The following is a 21,975-nucleotide window of genomic DNA, read 5'->3' on the forward strand; positions in this document are numbered from 1 at the left end:
GTATGAGATGGCTGGATGGCATAACCGACTCGATGGACATGAGTTTGAGTAGACTCCAGAGTTGTTGATGGACAGGGGTCCTTGTGTGCTATGATTCATGGAGTTGCAAAGAGTTGGACACGACTTAGCAACTGATTTGAACTGAACTGAAGATGTTTAAGAGAAGTCATGAGTAAATGTACATACATCCTCTCCTTTGGGGTATGCTCTCCCTCGTGCCTCGAGGGTATATTATCCTTTGTTTGCTGAATAAAACCCTGAGCTGTAACAGGGCTGTCACACTGGTCCACAATTTAAAGTTTTGTTGTGGTGAGATTAACTGCTGAAATTTCACACTCTCCTGACATATCTGGTGCTGTGATCGGGATGTAACCTGGCTGAAGCAACCTCGGCTCTGCATCCATGAGGCAGAGACAAAGCCCATCAGAAGCCCATCTCGGTGAAAGTTCTCACTGTGAAAGCCCAGTGCAATGCAAACTCAGCACAGTGAAAGTGGCAAGAAGTGCCAAATGCTGGAAAGCAGGCTTACCCTTTAATGACAGGTAATTATCCTCATTACCCTACCATAGTTAGGCTTCAGGCCAAAAAAATAGGGAGGGAACAGAACCCCCCACCCATCAACAGAAAATTGGATTAAAGATTTATTGAGCATAGCCTGGGCCCATCAAAACAATACCCAAATTCCCCCTCAGTCAGTCTCTCCCATTAGGAACCTTCCACAAGCCTATGGAAGGTTATGCATCAGAGGGCAGACAGAATAAAAACCACAATCACAGAAAACTAACCAAACTGAGCACATGGACCACAGCCTTGTCTAACTCAATGAAACTACGAGCCTTATCATGTAGGGCTACCCAAGACTGACAGGTCATGGTGGACAGTTCTGATAAAACATGGTCCATTGGAGAAGGGAATGGCAAGCCACTTCAGTATTCTTTCCTTGAGAACCCCATAAACAGTATGAAAAAATAGAAAGATATGACACTCCCCATAACACATGACACAAAATGATGAACTTCCCAGGTCGGATGGTGCCCAATATGCTACTAGAGAAGAGTGGAGAAATAACTCCAGAAAGAATGAAAAGATGGAGCCAAACCAAAAACAACACCCAATTCTGATGTGATTGGTGATGGATGTAAAATCTGATGCTGTAAAAACAATATTGCATAGGAACCTGAAATGTCAGGTCCATGAATCAAGGTAAATTGGAAGTGGTCAAACCAGAGATGGCAAGAGTGAGCATGGACATTTTAGAAATCAGGGAAATAAAATGGAAAGGAATGGGTGAATTTAATTCATGACTGTTATATTTACTACTGTTGGCAAGAATCCCTTAGAAGAAATGGAGTAGCTCTCATAGTCAATAAAAGAGTCTGAAATACAGTACTTGTGTGCAATCTCAAAAATTACAGAAAGATCTCTGTTCATTTCCAAGGCAAACCATTCAGTATCACACTGATCCAAGTCTATGTGCCAACCATTAATGCAAAGAAGCTGAAGTTGAACAGTTCTATGATGACATACAAGACCTTCTAGAAGTAACACCAAAAAAAAAAAAGAGAGATGTCCTTTTCATCATAAGGGACTGGAATGCAAAAATAGGAATTCAAGAGATACCTGGAGTAACAGGCAAGTTTAGTGTTGGAGTACAAAATGAAACAGGGCAAAGACTAACAGAGCTTTGCCAAGAGAACACACTTGTTACAGCAAACACAATCTTCCAACAACACAAGAGACAGCTCTACACATGGACATCACCAGATGTTCAATACCGAAATCAGATTGATTATATTCTTTGCAGCAGAAGGAGAAGCTCTATAAAGTCAGAAATAACAAGACCAGGAGCTGAATGTGGATCAGATCATGAACTTCAACTGCAAAAATCAGACCTAAATTGAAGAAACTAGGGAAAACCACTACACCATTAAGGTATGACCCAAATCAAGTCCCTCAAAATTATACAGTGGAAGTGACAAATAGATTCAAGGGATTATATTTGATAGACGGAGTACCTGAAGAACTATTGACAGAGGATCATGACATTGTACAGGAGGCAGTGATCAAGACCATCCCCAAAGAAAAAGAAAGGCAAAATGGTTGCTTGAGGAGACCTTAAAAATAGTTGAGAAAAGAAGAGAAGCTAAAGGCAAAGGAGAAAAGGGAACATATACCCATTTGAATGCAGAGTTCCAAAGAATACAAGGAGAGATAAGAAAGCCTTCCTCAGTGATTACTGCAAAGAAATAGAGGAAAACAATAGAGTGGGAAAGACTAGAGATATCTTCAAGAAAATTAGAGATATCAAGGGAACATTTTATGCAAAGATGGGCTCAATAAAGGACAGAAATGGTAGGGACCTAACAGAAGTAGAAGATATTAAGAAGAGGTAGCAACAATACACAGAACTATACAAAAAAGATCTTCATGACCCAGATAACCACGATGGTATGATCACTCACCTAGAGTCAGACATCCTGGAATGTGAAGTCAAGTGGGTCATAGGAAGCATCAATAAGAACAAAGCTAGTGGAGGTGATTGAATTTCAGTTGAACTATGTCAAGTCCTAAAAGATGATGCTGTGAAAGTTCTGTATTCAATATGCTAGCAAATTTGGAAAACTCAGCAGTGGCCAGCACTGGAAAAGGAGGTATCCATTCCAATCTCAAAGAAAGGCAGGGCCAAAGACTGTTCAAACTACTGCACAATTGCACTCATCTCACACGCTATCAAAGTAATGCTCAAAATTCTCCAAGCCAGGCTTTAAAAGTACATGAACAATGAATTTCCAGATGTTCAAGCTGGTTTTGGAAAAGGCAGAGGAACCAGAGATCAAATTGTCAACAACTGTTGGATCATCAATAAAACTAGAGAGTTCCAGAAAAATATCTACTTCTGCTTTATTGACTACACCAAAGCCTTTGACTGTGTGGGTGACAACAAACTGAAGAAAATTCTGAAAGAGATAGGAATACCAGACCACCTGACGTGCCTCCCGAGAAATCTGTATGCAGGTCAAGAAGCAAAAATTTGAACAGGACATGGAATAATGGACTGGTTCCAAATTGAAAAGGGAGTACAACAAGGCTGTATATTGTCACCCTGCTTATCTAAATCTATGCAGAGTACATGATGCAAAGTGCCGGGCTGAATGAAGCCCAAGTTGGAATCAAGACTGCCAGGAAAAATATCAATAACCTCAGATATGCAGATGACACCACCCTTATGGCAGAAAACGAAGAAGGACTAACGAGTCTCTTGATGAAAGTGAAACAGGAGAGTGAAAAAGCTGGCTTAAAACTCAACATTCAAAAAACGAAGATCATGGCATTGGGTCCTATCACTTCGTGGCAAATAGATGGGGAAACAATGAAATCAGAGACTTTATTTTCTTGGGCTCCAAAATCACTGCAGATTGTGACTGCAGCCATGAAATTAAAAGATGCTTGCTGCTTAGAAGAAAAACTATGACCAACCTAGACAGCATATTAAGAAGCAGAAACATTACTTTGCTAATAAAGGTCCATCTAGTCAAGGCTATGGTTTTTCCAGTAGTCATGCATGGATGTGAGAGTTTGACCTAAAGAAAGCTGGGCACTGAAGAACTGATGCTTTTCGATTGTGATGTTGGAGAAGGCTCTTGAGAATCTCTTGGACTCCAAGAAGATCCAACCAGTCAATCCTAAAGGAAATCAGTCCTGAATAGTCATTGGAAGGACTGATGCTGAAGCTGAAACTCCAATACTTTGGCTACCTGTTGCGAATAACTGACTCATTGGAAAAGACCCTGATGCTGGGAAAGATTGAGTGCAGGAGGAGAAGTGGAAGACAGGGGATGAGATGGTGGTATGGCATCACCTACTCAATGGGCATGGGGTTGAGTAAACTCCAGGAGTTGGTGGTGGACAGGGAAGCCTGACGTGCTGCAGTCCATGGGGTCTCAGTCAGACATGACTGGACGACTGAACTAAACTGAACTGGTATACATTCAAACTTCATATTGAAAATAATTAATATTCATGTTCTATTCCTATTCATATTAGGTACTATTTTAGAGACTTTTTTAAAATAGGTGTTCTTTTTAGACACTTCTTATTTAGTGACACTTCTTATTCAGTTATATTCTTGTTTGTTTACTTATACTTTGTTTGTTTTTTCAGTTTGTTAATTCACTTTGTAGTTTTCCTGAAAAATCAAGCTTGAAATCTTTAAGTACAAAACCCTTTAGTTTCAGTTTTGTAATAAGCAACCTATGTTGTGAAATTATGTGATATCAACATTAAAACATAGAGGCATGTACATTTTTTAATGATTACCTTTAAAGAAAAAAAGGAAGAATATAATTATATCTAAAATACAGTAAGATATTTTCCTATGACACAACCTAAAACTTTGTTCATTTTTTCCTAAAGAGAAGAAAAAAGTAAGCACTAATACTTGACCACTTTGCTTAATGGAAAATTTGTCAGTTTTATAAATTTTGGATGGCTTAAAAATATAAAGGAAGCATGAAGAAAAACTAGGAGTAGGGTCTTTTTAAAATTAGTTCATTTATTTTAATTGGTGATAATTACTTTACAATATTGTAGTGGTTTTTGCCATACACTGACATGAATCAGCCATGTGTGTACATTTGTTCCCCATCCTGAACCGCCCTCCCACCTCCCTCCCCATCCCATCCCAGTGCACCAGCCCTGAGCACCCTGTCTCATGCATTGAACCTGGACTGGTGATCTATTTCACATATGGTAATATGCATGTTTAAATGCTATTCTTTCAAAATATCCCACCCTCACCTTCTCCCACAGAGTCCAAAAGTCTGTTCTTTACATCTGTATTTCTTTTGGTGTCTTGCATATAGGGTCATCATTACCTTCTTTTTAAATTCCATATATATGCATTAATATACTGTATTGGGTGTTCTTTCTGAATTACTTCACTCTGTATAATAGGCTCCAGTTTCATCCACCTCATTAGAACTGAATCAAATGCATTCTTTTTAATGGCTGAGTAATACTCCATTGTGTATATGTAACACAGCTTTCTTATCCATTCATCTGCTGATGGACATCTAGGTTGCTTCTATGTCCTAGCTATTCTAAACAGTGCTGCAATGAACATTAGGGTACACGTGTCTCTTTCAATTCTGCTTTCCTCAGTGTGTATGCCCAGCAGTGGGATTGCTGGGTCATATGGCAGTTTTATTTCCAGTTTTTTAAGGAATCTCCACATTATTCTCCATAGTGGCTGTACTAGTTTGCATTCCCACCAACAGTGTAAGAGGGTTCCCTTTTCTCCACACCCTCTCCAGCATTTATTGCTTTTAGACTTTTTGATTGTAGTCATTCTAACTGGCATGAGATGATACCTCATAGTGGTTTTGATTTGCATTTCTCTGATAATGAGTGATGTTGAGCATCTTTTCATGTGTTTGTTAGCCATCTGTATGTCTTCTTTGGAGAAATGTCCGTTTAGTTCTTTGGCCCATGTTTTGATTGGGTCATTTATTTTTCTGGAATTGAGCTGCAGGAGCTGCTTGTTTATTTTTGAGATTAATTCTTTGTCAGTTGCTTCATTTGCTATTATTTTCTCCCGTTCTGAAGGCTGTCTTTTCACCTTGCTTATACATTCCTTCGTTGTGCAAAAGCATTTAAGTTTAATTAGGTCCCATTTGTTTATTTTTGCTTTTATTTCCATTCCTCTGGGAGGTGGGTCATAGAGGATCCTGCTATGATTTATGTGAGAGAGTGTTTTTGCATATGATTTCCTCTAGGAGTTTTATAGTTTCTGGTCTTACATTTAGATCTTTAGTCCATTTTTAGTTTATTTTTGTGTGTGGTGTAGAAAATGTTCTAGTTTCATTCTTTTCCAAGTGGTTGACCAGTTTTCCCAGCACCACTTGTTAAAGAGATTGTCTTTTCTCTATTATATACTCTTGCCTCCTTTGTCAAAGATAAGGTGTCCATGCTATGCTAAGTCACTTCAGTTGTGTCCAACTCTGTGCGACCCCATAGATGGCGGCCCACCAGCTTCCCCCGTCCCTGGGATTCTCCAGGCAAGAACACTGGAGTGGATTGCCATTTCCTTCTCCAATGCATGAAAGTGAAAAGTGAAAGTGAAGTCGCTCAGTCATGTTCGACCCTTAGCGACCCCATGGACTGCAGCCTACCAGGCTCCTCCATCCATGGGATTTTTCAGGCAAGAGTACTGGAGTGGGGTGCCATTGCCTTCTCCAAAGGTGTCCATAGGTGCATCAATTTATCTCTGGGCTTTCTATTTTGTTCCATTGGTCTATATTTCTGTCTTTGTGCTGCTATAATACAGTCTTGACTGTAGCTTTGTAAGTATACCTTGAAGTCAGGCAGGTTGATTCCTCCATTTCCATTCTTCTTTCTCAAGATTTCTTTGGCCATTCAAGGTTTTTTGTATTTCCATACAAATTGTGAAATTATTTTTTCTAGTCCTCTGAAAAATACCGTTGGTAGCTTGTTAGGGATTGTGTTGAATCTATAGATTGCTTTGGGTAATATACTCATTTTCACTATAGTGATTCTTCTGATCCATGAACATGGTATATTTCTCCATCTATCTGTGTCATCTTTGGTTTCTTTCATCAGTGTTTTATAGTTTTTATATATAGGTCTTTTATCTCTTTAGGTAGTTTTATTCCTAAGTATTTTATTCTTTTTGTTGTAATGGTGAATGGAATTGTTTCCTTAATTTCTCTTTCTGTTTTCTCATTGTTCAGTTTCACCAGCTCCTGGAGTTTACCCAAACTCATGTCCATTGAGTCAGTGATGCCATCCAGCCATCTCATCCTCTGTCGTCCCCTTCTCCTCCTGCCTCCAATCCCTCCCAGTATCAGAGTCTTTTCCAATGAGTCAACTCTTCGCATTGTTAGTGTATAAGAATACAAGGGATTTCTGTGTGTTAATTTTATATCCTGAAACTTTAATATATTCAATGATTAGCTCTAGTAACTTTCTGGTGGTGTCTTTAGGGTTTTCTATGTAGAGGATCATGTCATCTGAAAACAATGAGAGTTTTACTTCTACTTTTCCAATCTGGATTCCTTTTATTCCTTTTTCTTTTTTGATTGCTGTGGCTAAAACTTCCAAAACTATGTTGAATACTAGTGGTGAGAGTGGGCACCCTGTCTTATTCCTGACTTTAGGGGAAATGCTTTCAATTTTTTATCATTGAGGATAATGTTTGCTGTGGGTTTGTCATATAAAGCTTTTATTATGTGAGGTATGTTCCTTCTAGCCTACTTTCTGGAGGGTTTTTATTATAAATGGATGTTGAATTTTGTCAAAGGCTTCTCTGTATCTATTGAGATAATCATATGGTTTTTAATCTTTCAATTTGTTACTGTTGTGTATCATATTGATTGATTTGCAAATATTGAAGAATCCTTGCATCCCTGGGATAAAGCCCACTTGGTCATGATGTATGATCTTTTTAATATGTTGTTGGATTCTGTTTGTTAGAATTTTGTTGAGGATTTTTGCATCTAAGTTCATCAGTGATATTGGCCTGTGGTTTTCTTTTCTCTGGTATCTTTGTCTGGTTTTGGTATTAGGGTGATGGTGGCCTCATAGAATGAGTTTGGTAGTTTACCTTCCTCTTCAATTTTCTGGAAGAGGTTGAGTAGGATAGGTGTTAGCTCTTCTCTAAATTTTTGGTAGAATTCACCTGTGAAGCCATGTGGTCCTGGGCTTTTGTTTGTTGGAATATTTTTAATTACAGTTTTGATTTCCATGCTTCCGATGCATCTGTTCAGATTTTCTATTTCTTCCTGGTTCAGTTTTGGAAGGTTATACTTTTTTAAGAATTTGTCCATTTCTCCCATGTTGTCCATTTTATTGGCATATAGTTGCTGATAGTAGTCTCTTATGATTCTTTGTACTTCTGTGTTGTCTGTTGTGATTTCTCCATTTTCATTTCTAATTTTGTTGATTTGATTCTTCTCCCTTTGTTTCTTGATGAGTCTGGCTAATGTTTTGTCTATTTTATTTATCTTCTCAAAGAACCAGCTTTTAGCTTTGCTGATTTTTGCTATGGTCTCCTTTGTTTCTTTTTCATTTATTTCTGCCCTAATTTTTATGACTTCTTCCCTTGTAGTAACCGTGGGCTTCTCCATTTCTTTCTTTTTTTTTTTTTTTTCTAGTTGCATTAGGTGTAAAGTTAAGTTATTTAATTGATTTTTCTTTTGTTTCTTAAGGTTAGCTTGTATTGCTATGAACCTTCCCCTTAGCACTGCTTTACTGAATCCCATAGGTTTTGGGTTGTTGTATTTTCATTTTCATTCGCTTCTATGCATATGTTGATTTCTTTTTTTATTTCTTCTGTGATTCATTGGTTATTCAAAAGCATGTTGTTTAGCCTCCTATGTTTGTATTTTTAATAGTTTTTTTTCCTGTAGTTGACATCTAATCTTATTGTATTGTGATCAGAAATGATGCTTAAAATGATTTCAATTTTTTTGAATTTACCAAGGCTAGATTTATGGCCCAGAATATAATCTATCCTGGAGAAGGTTCGTGTGCACTGAGGAAAAGGTGAAATTCATTGTTTTGAGGTGAAATGTCCTATAGATATCAATTAAGTCTAACTGGTCCATTGTATCATTTAAAGTTTGTGTTTCCTTGCTAATTTTCTGTTTAGCTGATCTATCCATAGGTGTGAGTGGGATATTAAAGTCTCCCACTATTATTGTGCTACTGTCATTTCCCCTTTCATACTTGTTAGCATTTGCCTTACATATTGCAGTGCTCCTATGTTGGGTGCATATATATTTATAATTGTTATATCTTTCCTGATTGATCCTTTGATCATTATGTAGTGCCATTCTTTGTCTTTTTTCACAGCCTTTATTTCAAAGTCTATTTTATCTGATATGAGTATTGCTACTCCTGTTTTCTTTTGGTCTCCATTTGCATGAAATATCTTTTTCTAGCCCTTCATTTTCAGTCTGCATGTGTCCCTTGGTTTGAGGTGGGTCTCTTATAGACAGCATATATAGGGGTCTTATTTTTGTATCCATTCATCCAGTGTTTGTCTTTTGGTTGGGGCATTCAACCCATTTACATTTAAGGTAATTATTGATAAGTATGATCCTGTTGCCATTTACTTTATTGTTTTGGTTTCGAGTTTCTAAACCTTTTCTGTGTTTCATGTCTAGAGAAGATCCTTTAGCATTTATTGAAGAGTTGATTTGGTGGTGCTGAATTCTCTCAGCTTTTGCTTGTCTGTAAAGCTTTTGATTGCTCCTTCATATTTTAATGAGATACCTGCTGGGTATAGCAATTTTCGTTGTAGGTTTTTCTCTTTCATCACTTTAAGTATGTCTTGCCATTTCCTTCTGGCCTGAAGAGTTTCTATTGAAAGATCAGCTGTTGTCCTTATGGGAATCCCCTTGTGTGTTATTTGTTGCTTTTCCCTTGCTGCTTTTAATATTTGTTCTTTGTGTTTGATCATCGTTAATTTGATTAATATATGTCTTGGGGTGTTTTGCCTTGAGTTTATCCTGTTTGGGAATTTCCAGGTTTCTTGGACTTGGGTCCTCATTTTAGGGAAGTTTTCAACTATTATCTCCTCAAGTATTTTCTCATGGCCTTGTTTTTTGTCTTCTTCTTCTGGGACTCCTGTGATTTGAATGTTGGGGCATTTAACATTGTCCCAGAGGTCTCTGAGGTTGTCCTCCTTTCTTGTAATTCTTTTTTCTTTTTTCCTCTCTGCTACATTTATTTCCACCATTCTATCTTCCACCTCACTTATCTTCTGCCTCAGTTATTCGACTATTGGTATCCTCCAGAGTGCTTTTGATCTCAGTTATCGCATTATTCATTATTGATTGACTCTTTATTTCTTTAGGTTCTTGTTAAACATTTCTTACATCTTCTGAATCCTTGTCTCCAGTCTATTTATCTGAAATTCCATTTGGTTTTCAAGATTTTGGATCATCTTTTCTATCATTATTCTGAATTCTTTTTCAGGTAGACTCCCTATCTCCTCCTCTTTTGTTTGGTTTGGTGGGCATTTATCATATTCCTTTACCTGCTAAATATTTCTCTGCCTTTTCATTTTGTTTAGATTCCTGTGTTTGGGGTGGCCTTTCTGTATGCTGAAAGTGTGTGGTTCCTTTTTATTGCTGAGGTTGCTCCCCGTGGGTGGGGTTGGACAAGTGGCTTGTCAAGGTTTCCTGGTTAGGGAAGCTTGTGTCTGTATTCTGGTGGGTGGAGCTGGATCTTGTCTCTCTGGAGTGCAATAAAGTGTCCCATAGTGAGTTTGAGGTGTCTATGGGTTTGGTGTGACTTTGGGCCACCTGTATTTTAATGCTCAGGGTTATGTTCCTGTGTTGCTGGAGAATTAGTGTGGTATGTCTTGCTCTGAAATGTGTTGGCTCTTGGGTGGAACTTGCTTTCAGCATAGCTATGGAGGCTTTTAGATGAGCTCTTCTCAATTAATATTCTCTTGAGTCAGGAGTTTTCTGGTGTTTTCAAGTTTTGGATTTAAGCCTCCTACATCTGGCTTTCAGTCTTATTCTTACAGTAGCCTCAAGACTTCTCCATCCATACAGCCCTGATGATAAAACATCTAGGTTAATAGTGAAAAGATTCTCCACAGTAAGGTACACCCAGAGAGGTTCACAGAGTTACATGGAGAAGAGAAGAGGAGGAGGGAAATAGAAGTGACCAGGAGGAGAAGAGGGGGAGTCAAAAGGAGAGAGACCAATCTAGCCAGTAATCAGTTCCTTAAGTGTTCTCCACAGCCAGGAACACCCAAAGAGATTCACAGAGTTAAGTAGAGAAGAGAAGGGTTGGAGGGAGGAGATAGAGATGACCTCCTTTTGAAGAGAATGGAATGCCTTTCTGCGTGCCTGGTGTCCTCCACCAGCATTCAGAAGTTGTTTTGTGGAAGTTGTTCAGCATTCAAATGATCTTTTGATGAATTTGTGGGGGAGAAAGTGGTCTCCCTGTCCTATTCCTCCACCGTCTTAGGACCGCCCCTGGAGTAGGGTCTTAATAGAATTCATTTTTCAAACAAGAAAATTTCTCAAGAATAAAAATGAACAGTATTAATAAATCAATAATTATATGAAGTGATAAATGCTTTGACAATACTTGGAAGTCAAATGCATAAAATGATTAGCATCTTGATTTATTCATACTCTTTTTTTCCCCCTTGTTTCTACCTTGGTAGAGTGGTTAATTTAGAAAATTAATAAGAAGGAATTATTCTAAGGCACAATGATTTTGTGTGAGACATTCTTCAGCCCTATATCAATAGCATCATTCTCTGCATTTGCAATCTGTTCTTATACTCAAGATATTTTAAGCTACGGAACCCAAATTTCTATATTAGTAAAATACAAAGTATGAAATATATGAATTCTTCAGTCCAGGAAAAAAAGGAGCCATAAAGTCACTCTGCCTATAAGGGGTGTTGCAGAAGCAATTTTCAGGTTCTTTTGCATAGAGCAGAGTTTATTTTTAAAATATAAGTTTCTTTTATTATTATTATTATTATTATGGCCTTATTATGCACTTCTTTTTTCCAAGTACTTTACATGCATCACTTCATTTTTCTTTTGCAAAACTTGTGAGATAGACATTATTATTTTATTGTGCTCATGAAAAAAACTGAGATGATGCTCAAACTCTTCTTATGATGCTCCACTGTATCACATTGCTTGAAGCTATATTATATGCTTCCTTAACTAAGCTACTAAATCAGTGGAATAAATGAAAAATAGTTATAGATCTCCCTTACATGGGAGTTTATATAGCACATGCCTCCCAACATTTGTGAGAACATTTTATCAAACAACCTACAAACCTGTTGTCAAGTCAAAATGATAAACAAATAAGGCACTTTGGATGATATGAGCAAAACTTGCTCAACCATACTGTAAATGATTTTTCAGCAGCTACCAATTATGAGACACTGAAGTAAATAAGATGGAAAAAATCAAGTTCGTATCTTCTAGGAACCAACATAAGGCATCAAGATAAAATAGGTTAAAACAGCTCTGTGCTGTGCTGTGCTGTGCTGTGCTTAGTCACTCACTTGTGTCCGACTCTCTGCAACCCCATGGACTGCAGCCCATCAGGCTTCCCCCGTCCAAGTGGATTCTCCGGGCAAGAATACTGGAATGGGTTGCCATCTTTCCCCTCCCCATTTCACCCCCCCCCCAAAAAAAAAAAGAAACCCAGCTTTACTGCATGGTATTATTAGGTTAGGAGTACAGCTGTAGTGTGTTTCCTTGGATGGAAAATGATAGAAAAGGGCCTTGCAAGAAAAAGGAGTGAACTTTCTAAAGGATGAAATATTTACTCTGTCTTCAGGAAAAAGCAAATTTCTTTTGTTGGGTAGACACGGACACACACAAGACACAGATACATATGCATACGCATACACCTGTACATTTACATATATGTGTGTAGGTAGTCACTTGGGTACTCATATCTATACATATATGCATACAACCTTAGAGGCTATGGAAAATCAACAATGAAGTGACCTTCTTTTAATTATAAAAATCTATATAGCATTTCTAATTCTAAAGTCTTTTTGAATCTGAGGTACAAGAACATTTTTTTGACCACAGTATATTTAATCATCAGACTTTCATCATAAAAAAATCCTATGGATATTATTTCTGTAAAAGGAAACAAAATCCCCTTGAAACTTTTCCCAGTATTTCTTAGGAAATTGTTATTTTTGTCATCGCATTTTCAGGACATTCTGAAAAAAATAATAAAGTTGTAAATGATAAGGCTCAGGTTAATATATTTGCCCTTTAGAAATAATGAAGGACCCATTCAAGAAGCTTTATCTATAGGGAATATGTTTTTCAGAAAATGACATATTTTATAGCTGAAATTCAAAAAGGGAGGTGGGACAAGGAGAGTAAATGTGTGTGCTACTTTATTTAAAATGACATTTAGAAGGAGAGTGAGTAAGAAGAAAGGGATCTGGTTCAGATATACTCAGTATTGGAAAATAAAACAAACAGTGTGTGTCTGTTTTCTTAAACTTTGACATTTCTTGTTAGAACTTTAAGACCTGACTCACTGGAATGAAAGACTGCAAATTCATTATTACATGACTTTATGTTTCTGTAACCCATTACATTCTACAGACAACCATTTTTATTATCTTTAATGATTTTTAATAGGCTTAATATATTGGAAAAAATATACTCACTGAATCGTTTTGCCTTAAAAATACCAACGTACAAACTTCCAGAGTACTGGAGTGGGTTGCCTTTGCCTTCTCCACATAATGTACATAACTACATATTATTTTTTAAATAATGAGGAAGACTAAAGTTTCTTTTCTTTTTAGGTTATTTTATTTGACTATCAAAAAGCATGAAAATTCAACTCACTAACTGGTTACATTTTAGAGATTTGGGGCAATATTTTTGCTTGAGTACATTCTTTTTTCAAAGAGACACTGAAGCATGTGACATAGAAAAAAAAACTAAAATCATATTAAAAATGTGGAAAATTGTTTGATAATATTTAGAAGTCAAATGCATAAAATGATTTCCATTTTAATTTATTCATACTTGTTTTTTTCCCCCATATTTCTAAGTTGGTATGATTGTTAATTAGAAAATTAATAAGAAGGAATTATTCTAAGACACAATGATTTTACATAAAGCATTATCTTTTGTCCTATGGCAATAACCATCCTCAGCATTTTGCAGAGTTTATTCTTATACTCAAAATACTTTAAGCTAATAGAACACAACTTTCCATATTTCTAAAATATGGTGAGCATATTTATATACTACATATTCACTATTTCACAACTATGTACTTAATATTTTTACTAATGATGTACTCTAACCATGGTAGTATAATTACAAATTTTTTTTACAAATATTTTTAATGAAATAATATGATGTAAGATATTTTATCACATGTGAAGTAAACTTATAAATCTGTGGATTAATAAAGTTTCAATGACCCAGTATAGTTTGTCAAATACTAACAATAAGTTTAATAAAATTCTTTTCTAGTGGAATACTGTGAAATTTTTAAAATTTATATTCCCTATTTACTTCTTTTATTAATTTGTGGCATGATTATTTAATATGTTAAACATTTGTATATTCTTAGTATACTGCTTAGGAATATTAATAAAATTATTCAGTCCAAAGTATACCTTCTTAATATTGGTTAATTTTAAATATTGTGTATTAATTTATTATTGAACATCATAACAGTCAATTTTATTGATACTAGATGATGTATTGTGGGCTTTTGAATACCTAAATAGACAAAAGCATCACATAACTATTTATTTAAAATAGCATAAAGGTGTAATAAAAATAAGCTCTATGAAGCAAAACCCAATCATTACTAGGTTTATCTTTTTTATATTAATTGCCATTCAAAACTGAGCATACACATATATATGCATATATATATATATATATATAATTTCTGAGCAAATTTAGAATAAATTGAAGATACGTATGCTACATTATTCCTAAGCACTCAGTATATGTTGTCTAACAATAAGAACAGTGACATACATGACTCTAGTACAATTATCAAAATAAGATTACTTAACCTAATTTAATCTAAATATAATTAATAAATGTACAGATATTTATAAATTTATAAAATTTAATTTAATACCATTATTTGGTTTACAGACCCTAACACCTTTCCAGTTTTCCCAATAATGCCCTTTATGTATAGCCTTATTATCTATCTTGATCCATGGTCTACTCGGGATAACACATTGCATTTAGTTTTCATATGTCTATGGCCCCCTTAAACTAAAAGCAGTTTGTCAGTCATTGTCTTTCAGGAATTTGATATTTTAGAGGAGTGAAGGCTAGTTATTTTGTAGAGTGTTCCTCACTTTAGATTTGTTTGATATTTCACTATGTTTAGCTGTATCACATGAGTAATATTGTGCCCCTCTCTTTCCCAAATAAAGGAGTGTTTCTCACATTAAAGATAAGGCACATTTGAGTTAAGCCAGTGACTCACATGACCATAGATAAGAATAAAGACAGTCCCAGAAACCTCAGCTTTTTGACTATGCCCTTTTTAAGTTCTCCAGCACAGTTAGAAGTCACATGATTATTATACTTTTATACTTCTTTACGATGATAGTCTATTGTAGCAGACCCTTAGTCTGTCAAAAACTGATCTTCAGTGGGTATTTTATTAATAACAACAAAGGCTACTTAGAATATCTTTTTGCCATAATGGACTATAAAAATGCCAGTCTCCATATTCTAATGGTCTTGAGGGTATCAGTGTCTTCAAACTGTCAGGAGGATGACCAAACTCGGACTGCCCTGTCTCTCAGTGCTTGCTGCCTGTAACAACTTCTGGTATCAAATGTTTCAGGAGGGTTAGGGGAGCAGAAGACATAAGTTCTTAAAAAAAAAAAGAATTTTTTATTTTGTATTGAGGTATAGCTGGTTAAAGATGTTGTGATAATTTCAGGTGATGTGAACAGTGAAGTGATACAGCCATACATATCCATGTATCTGTTCTTCCCTTAAACTCCCCTCCCATCCCATAACATTGAGCAGAGTTCCCTGTGCTATAGAGTAGGTCCTTGTTGCTTATCCATCTTAAATATAGCAGTGTGTACATGTCCATGCTAGACTCCCTAACTCTTAAAGTATCTCTTAGGAATGTCTCCCAAAGCTGTACTTCACAAAAATAGGACATCAAATTGTCACTGCCTTATCTGTAATTTTGAGGAAGGTGGTGTTGCTGTGACTTGAATCAGGAATCATAATATCAGAAGCATATCATACTTCAGAAACTGTATATCCTCCAAACAATGTGTGACATCAGTGAAATGGATGCTTCATGTCTTCCTTCTTGACATCCTTAGTTTAGTGACTAATACTTTGCTAATATTAACAAATAAAAGCAATGCCTTATGTGACCCTGCCTGTCAATAGGAACTACAGAACCAAGAGAAGTTTGAACGCCACCCTATGCCCACCTTTGCTATCCCACACATATACATGTGGCTTGCCAAATAAAATTTTTACCTACAACCAAATTACAAAGGAGTCTAGAAAATAATATGACATTGGAAGAAAAGCTATGACAAATCTAGACAGCCTATTTAAACACAGAGACCTCACTTTGCTGATAGAGGCCCATATAGTCAAAGCTATGGTTGTTCTATTATTGTGTATGGATGTGAGAGTTGGACCATAAGGAAGGCTGAACGCTGAAGAATTGATGCCTTCAAACTGTGGTGCTGAAGAAGATTCTTGAGAGTCTCTGGACTGGAAGGAGATCAAATCAGTTGATCCTAAAGGAAATCAACCCTGAATATTCATTGGAAAGACTGATGCTGAAGCTCCAGTACTTTGGTCACTGATGTGAAGAGCCCACTCATTTGAAAAGACCCTGATGCTGGGAAAGATTGAAGGCAGGAGAAAAGAGGACAACAGCAAATGAGATAGTTGGATGGCATCCCCGACTCAATGGACATGAGTTTGAGCAAACTCCAGGAGATGGTGAAGGACAGGGAAGCCTGGCGTGCTGCAGTTCATGGGGTCACAAAGAATTGGAAATGATTTAATGTCTGAACAACAACTAGAAAATGCAATTTGGGGCTTTATCGTCTCTACAGTGCAAAGAAGCATACAGTACAAGTTATACTGATGCACAGTCTCCATTACAGGATCTATTGCAGAGTCCTCAAAGCTTCATTTCTTGGCATCTTCAACCACAGTTTGATTAACACAGACTCTGAGTTCTACCTCTTTCTCCCAGTAATTCTAGTGTCCCCTTTATTGCTCTCTCTTGCTTTTTCTGCGTCACCTCTTTGCTTAAGTCATGACATCATTCTAGAAAATCTTTTAGGGGAATTTATTTTCAGCAGATAAATCTAAGCTGGTTGTCTTCTCTGGGATGCTGTGGAGCATGCAGGAACAACTCATGTTATGGTTTAGGAAGAGATACAGGTGGTGCTTGTGGTAAAGAACCGGCCTGCCAATGCAGGAGACATAAGAGATGTGGGTTCGATTCCTGGGTCAGGAAGCTCCCCTGGAGGAGGGCATGGCAACCCACTCCAGTATTCTTGCCTGGAGAATCCCATGAGCAAAGGACCTGGAGGACTATGGTCCACAGTGTCTCAAACAGCTGGACACGACTGAAGTGACTTAACATGCACACACAGCTAACTTCCAGTGTAGGCTTCACTTTTGTTGTTCCTCAACCAGTCAAGCATTATAAGTAGACCAAAATCTGCATGCCTTCATTTTCCTATAGGATGATATTTACTCTAGGAAGGTCCTTATGCAATTACACTTATGGTGAAGGGAGAGGGCCTATCCAATTGCTATAGAAAAAGCAGCCTGGTTATACTCATGAATATAACTCAAGGTGTGGCTCCTAGTATGCATTCTATTATCTCTTTTATATTCAAATACTTAGATATTTTTCTCATTTACACTGAAGAAAATAGTGAGTAATCAAATAATAAGCAACTTAGCACAAGTCATATTGCTGCCCAATTCCAAATTCTGAGTATTTTTGGTTTTACTCTATGTTCTTCAGAACATTCAGAAATTATTCTAAAGAGTCAACAAATTCCCAATCTGCTTTTTCGTATTAATGCATTAACTCTGTAATTTAGTTTTATGATTTTTATATTTTTAATTGAAATTCTACATTTTTCTCTAATTTAATATTTAAGTAGTTACTGGAATATCTTTATCTTCAAGATGTGTGAATTTCCCCAAATGTATATAATTTTTAATTTTGCTAAACAAAATTTAACATATGCTGACAGCCTGAGTAGAAGAAATGTATTCTCTCATATTTATTTCTTCCAGTTTTGTTGAGATATAATTGGCAAACAGCACTATAAAAGTTTAAGATGTGCAGCATAATGATTTGACTTACATACATCATGAAGTGTTTACAATAATAAGTTTAGTGAATATCAATCACCTCATATAGAAACAAAATTAAGAAATAGAAAAAATATTTTCCTTGTGATGAGAAGTCAGAATTTACTCTATTAGCAACTTTCATATATAACATTCAGCAATGTAAATTATATTTATTGTGTTGTACATTACATCCTTAGTACTTTTTTTTAATTTTTATTTTTTTAATTTTATTTTATTTTTAAACTTTACATAATTGTATTAGTTTTGCCAAATATCAAAATGAATCCGCCACAGGTATACATGTGTTCCCCATCCTGAACCCTCCTCCCTCCTCCCTCCCCATACCATCCCTCTGGGTCGTCCCAGTGCACCAGCCCCAAGCATCCAGTATCGTGCGTCAAACCTGGACTGGCATCTCGTTTCATACATGATATTTTACATGTTTCAATGCCATTCTCCCAAATCTTCCCACCCTCTCCCTCTCCCACAGAGTCCATAAGACTGTTCTATACATCAGTGTCTCTTTTGCTGTCTCGTACACAGGGTTATTTATTTCCATCTTTCTAAATTCCAAATATATGCTTTGTTATACTGTATTGGTGTTTTTCCTTCTGGCTTACTTCACTCTGTATAATAGGCTCCAGTTTCATCCACCTCATTAGAACTGATTCAAATGTTTTCTTTTTAATGGCTGAGTAATACTCCATTGTGTATATGTACCACAGCTTTCTTAGCCATTCATCTGCTGATGGACATCTAGGTTGCTTCCATGTCCTGGCTATTATAAACAGTGCTGCGATGAACATTGGGGTACACGTGTCTCTTTCCCTTCTGGATTCCTCAGTGTGTATGCCCAGCAGTGGAATTGTTGGATCATAAGGCAGTTCTATTTCCAGTTTTTTAAGGAATCTCCACACTGTTCTCCATAGTGGCTATACTAGTTTGCATTCCCACCAACAGTGTAAGAGGGTTCCCTTTTCTCCACACCCTCTCCAGCATTTATTATTTGTAGACTTTTGGATCGCTGCCATTCTGACTGGTGTGAAATGGTACCTCATAGTGGTTTTGATTTGCATTTCTCTGATAATGAGTGATGTTGAGCATCTTTTCATGTGTTTGTTAGCCCTCTGTATGTCTTCTTTGGAGAAATGTCTATTTAGTTCTTTGGCCCATGTTTTGATTGGGTCATTTATTTTTCTGGAGTTGAGCTGTAGGAGTTGCTTGTATATTTTTGAGATTAGTTGTTTGTCAGTTGCTTCATTTGTTATTATTTTCTCCCATTCTGAAACTGGGAATTTTGTATCTTTTGGCTGCCTTCATCCAATTTCCCTTCCCCCATCCCACTCCCAACTCTTTTAACAACAAATCTGATCTCTTTTTCTATGAGTTTGTTTGTTTCTTTTCTAAGTATAATTAATCTACAGCACTATGTTAGTTCCTGTTATACAACATAGTGATTTGATTGTTTTACACATTTAAAATAAAATGATCACCATGATAAGTCTCATTATCATTTGTCACTGTATGAAGATTACATAATTATTGACTACATTCCTTATACTGCATATTTAGTACCCAAGACTCATTTATTTTGCAACTGGAAATTTGTACTTCTTAATCTCCTTCACTTCTTTTCTCTCTTCATTTATCCCTTAAATGGAGGAAAATATTTTTTGTGAGTACTTGGAAAAATGAAAAAAGTCTGCTATTATATATATATATATATTTAAAAACCTCTGTAAATGAAATGGTTTTCCCTGTATAATATTTTCAAAAACTTGTATTCAGCCTATTTTCTATAGCTGTAATCATTCTTTCATTAGTTGGTTTTCTGATGACCATCCTTAGATTACTTTCCACTTAAATTTAAGCCATTTCTTTTCAGATGTTCCCTGAGCTAGTGCAATTGGCCATTTCTCTGCATCCTGCATACTATACGGAGGGTTATGCAAACTCTGAAGGATTAGTAGTTTCACAGAAGCGAAGGAGAGATACTACTAGGATTCAGATATTTTCTCAGTCTTTGCCTTTTCTTTACCTGCCAGCCATGAGCAAATTAAAAGCTTCCACCACTGACCTCAGCACACATTGCCAGTGTCTGAAACACCAAGCACTGCCTAAAGTTACTTTAGGAGTTACCTTCTAATTTATGTATGATGAGATTTGAACTAGACTTCTTGTTCCATTTCAGGGTGTCCGGTGGAATTCAGAGTACCCTTAGTTTTCTCGGCTCCTAGGAACACTGGGTTGTAGTTTTCCCATCTAACGCTTGGTTCAGCCAACCTGTTGACTAAATCACTGGCATATAGTTCCTCTCCCCAGTGGCTCATTGGCAAAGAATCCGCCTGCCAATGCAGGAGACACAAGAGATACGAGTTCTATCCCTGGGTCTGGAAGATACCCTGGAGTATCAAATGGTAACCCAATTCATTTTCTTGCCTGGAATATTCCAGGGACAGAGGAAACTCTGGCTGCAGTCCATGGTATCACAAAGAGTTGGATACAGAGCACACCCAGGCCCTCTCCAATTCCATGCTAGGATTTCACTCAACTTTAGATTAAGGCCTGGTCAGCTGAGGGTTCTGATTTCACATCTTTCATGCCAGTACTTCTCAGAGTCAAACTCTGCTTCTGGAATCCTCTGGCAGACACATGTGGTCCAATACCATATCGTCCACAAGTAATATACAATTTTTTATCCATTTCCTAGGCAATTTGATAATTTATTCTAGGTTTAATATGGAAAACTGTCTCAGTCTGTATTGATTTTTTTCTTTTCCTATTATTTTCCTTTGGTTGCTGTTGTTCAGGGCTCAGCCAGGTACGTCTCTTTGCAATCCCATGGGCTGCAGCTCGCCAGGCTTCCCTGTCCTTCACCATCTCTTGGAGTTTGCACAAACTCATGCCCATTGAGTCAGTGATGCCATCCAATCAGCTCATCCTCTGTCATCCCATTCTCCTCCTGCCCTCAATCTTTCCCAGCATCAGAGTCTTTTTCAATGAGTCAGCTCTTCTCATCAGGTGACCAAAGTATTGGAGTTTCAGCTTCAGCATCAGTCCTTCCAATGAATATTCAGGACTGATTTCCTTTAGGATTGATTGGCTTGATCTCCTTGCTGTCCAAGGTACTCTCAAGAATCTTCTCCAACACCACAGTTCAAAAGCATCATATCTTTTTTGTCACTCAGCCTTCCGTATGGTTCTACTCTCACATCTATACATGACTACTGGAAAAACAATAGCTTTGACTAGATGGACCTTTGTCAACAAAGTGATGTCTCTGCTCTTTAATATACTTCTAGGTTTGTCATAGCTTTTCTTCCAAGGAGCAAGTGTCTTTCAATTTCATGGCTGCAGTCACCATCCACAGTTATTTTGGAGTCCAAGAAAATAAAGTCTGTAATTGTTTCCATTTTTTCCCCATCTATTTGCCATGAACTGAAGGGGCTGGATGCCATGATCTTCGTTTTTTGAATGTTTCCTTTGGAATCTCCATGAAAAATTATGAACATACTGGATTTTGATTTCCAGCCTCCTCTCTGTGTGTTCTCCATTTCTGTCCACACCTCAGTCCTGTGTATTTCCTTCCTACTTCTCCCTTCAGAGCCAAATATTTTTATTCACACTTTTCTCAAAAATCACTGTGAAAAAGGATCCCATAAATTCATTTACACAATAAAGTGTAAGAGATATGGACTCAGAGACAACAGAGCTTGGGTTGACAGAATGAAGATGTAAAAAATCTAGTATATAATTAACCTGTGATTTCTGAATTGGTCCTACACACCACACCAAATGACTTCCATTTTGTTGTAGATGTTTATGGCCATCACTGAGAGGATTTAATGTTGCTTTTAGGGAATAATTATCCTTTAATTCCTGTAGAATAATTTGATTTTATGAATCTTTAAAGGTGTGAAAATGTCAACAAACATGGAAATTTATAGAAAATTTCTCTGGTGTGCTTTTGGCCTCTGTGATAAACCAAAAAGTCTGCTTTTTTGTTTGTTTCAAGGTGTATTTTAATTTAATGGGACCAGTACTTTTACAAGTTCAGAATCCTAGA

Source organism: Bos grunniens, chromosome 5 (assembly GCF_055505025.1).
Source record: "Bos grunniens cultivar Pamir isolate PY7600 chromosome 5, Bosgru_T2T1.0, whole genome shotgun sequence".
In the NCBI taxonomy this organism is placed as follows: domain Eukaryota; kingdom Metazoa; phylum Chordata; class Mammalia; order Artiodactyla; family Bovidae; genus Bos; species Bos grunniens.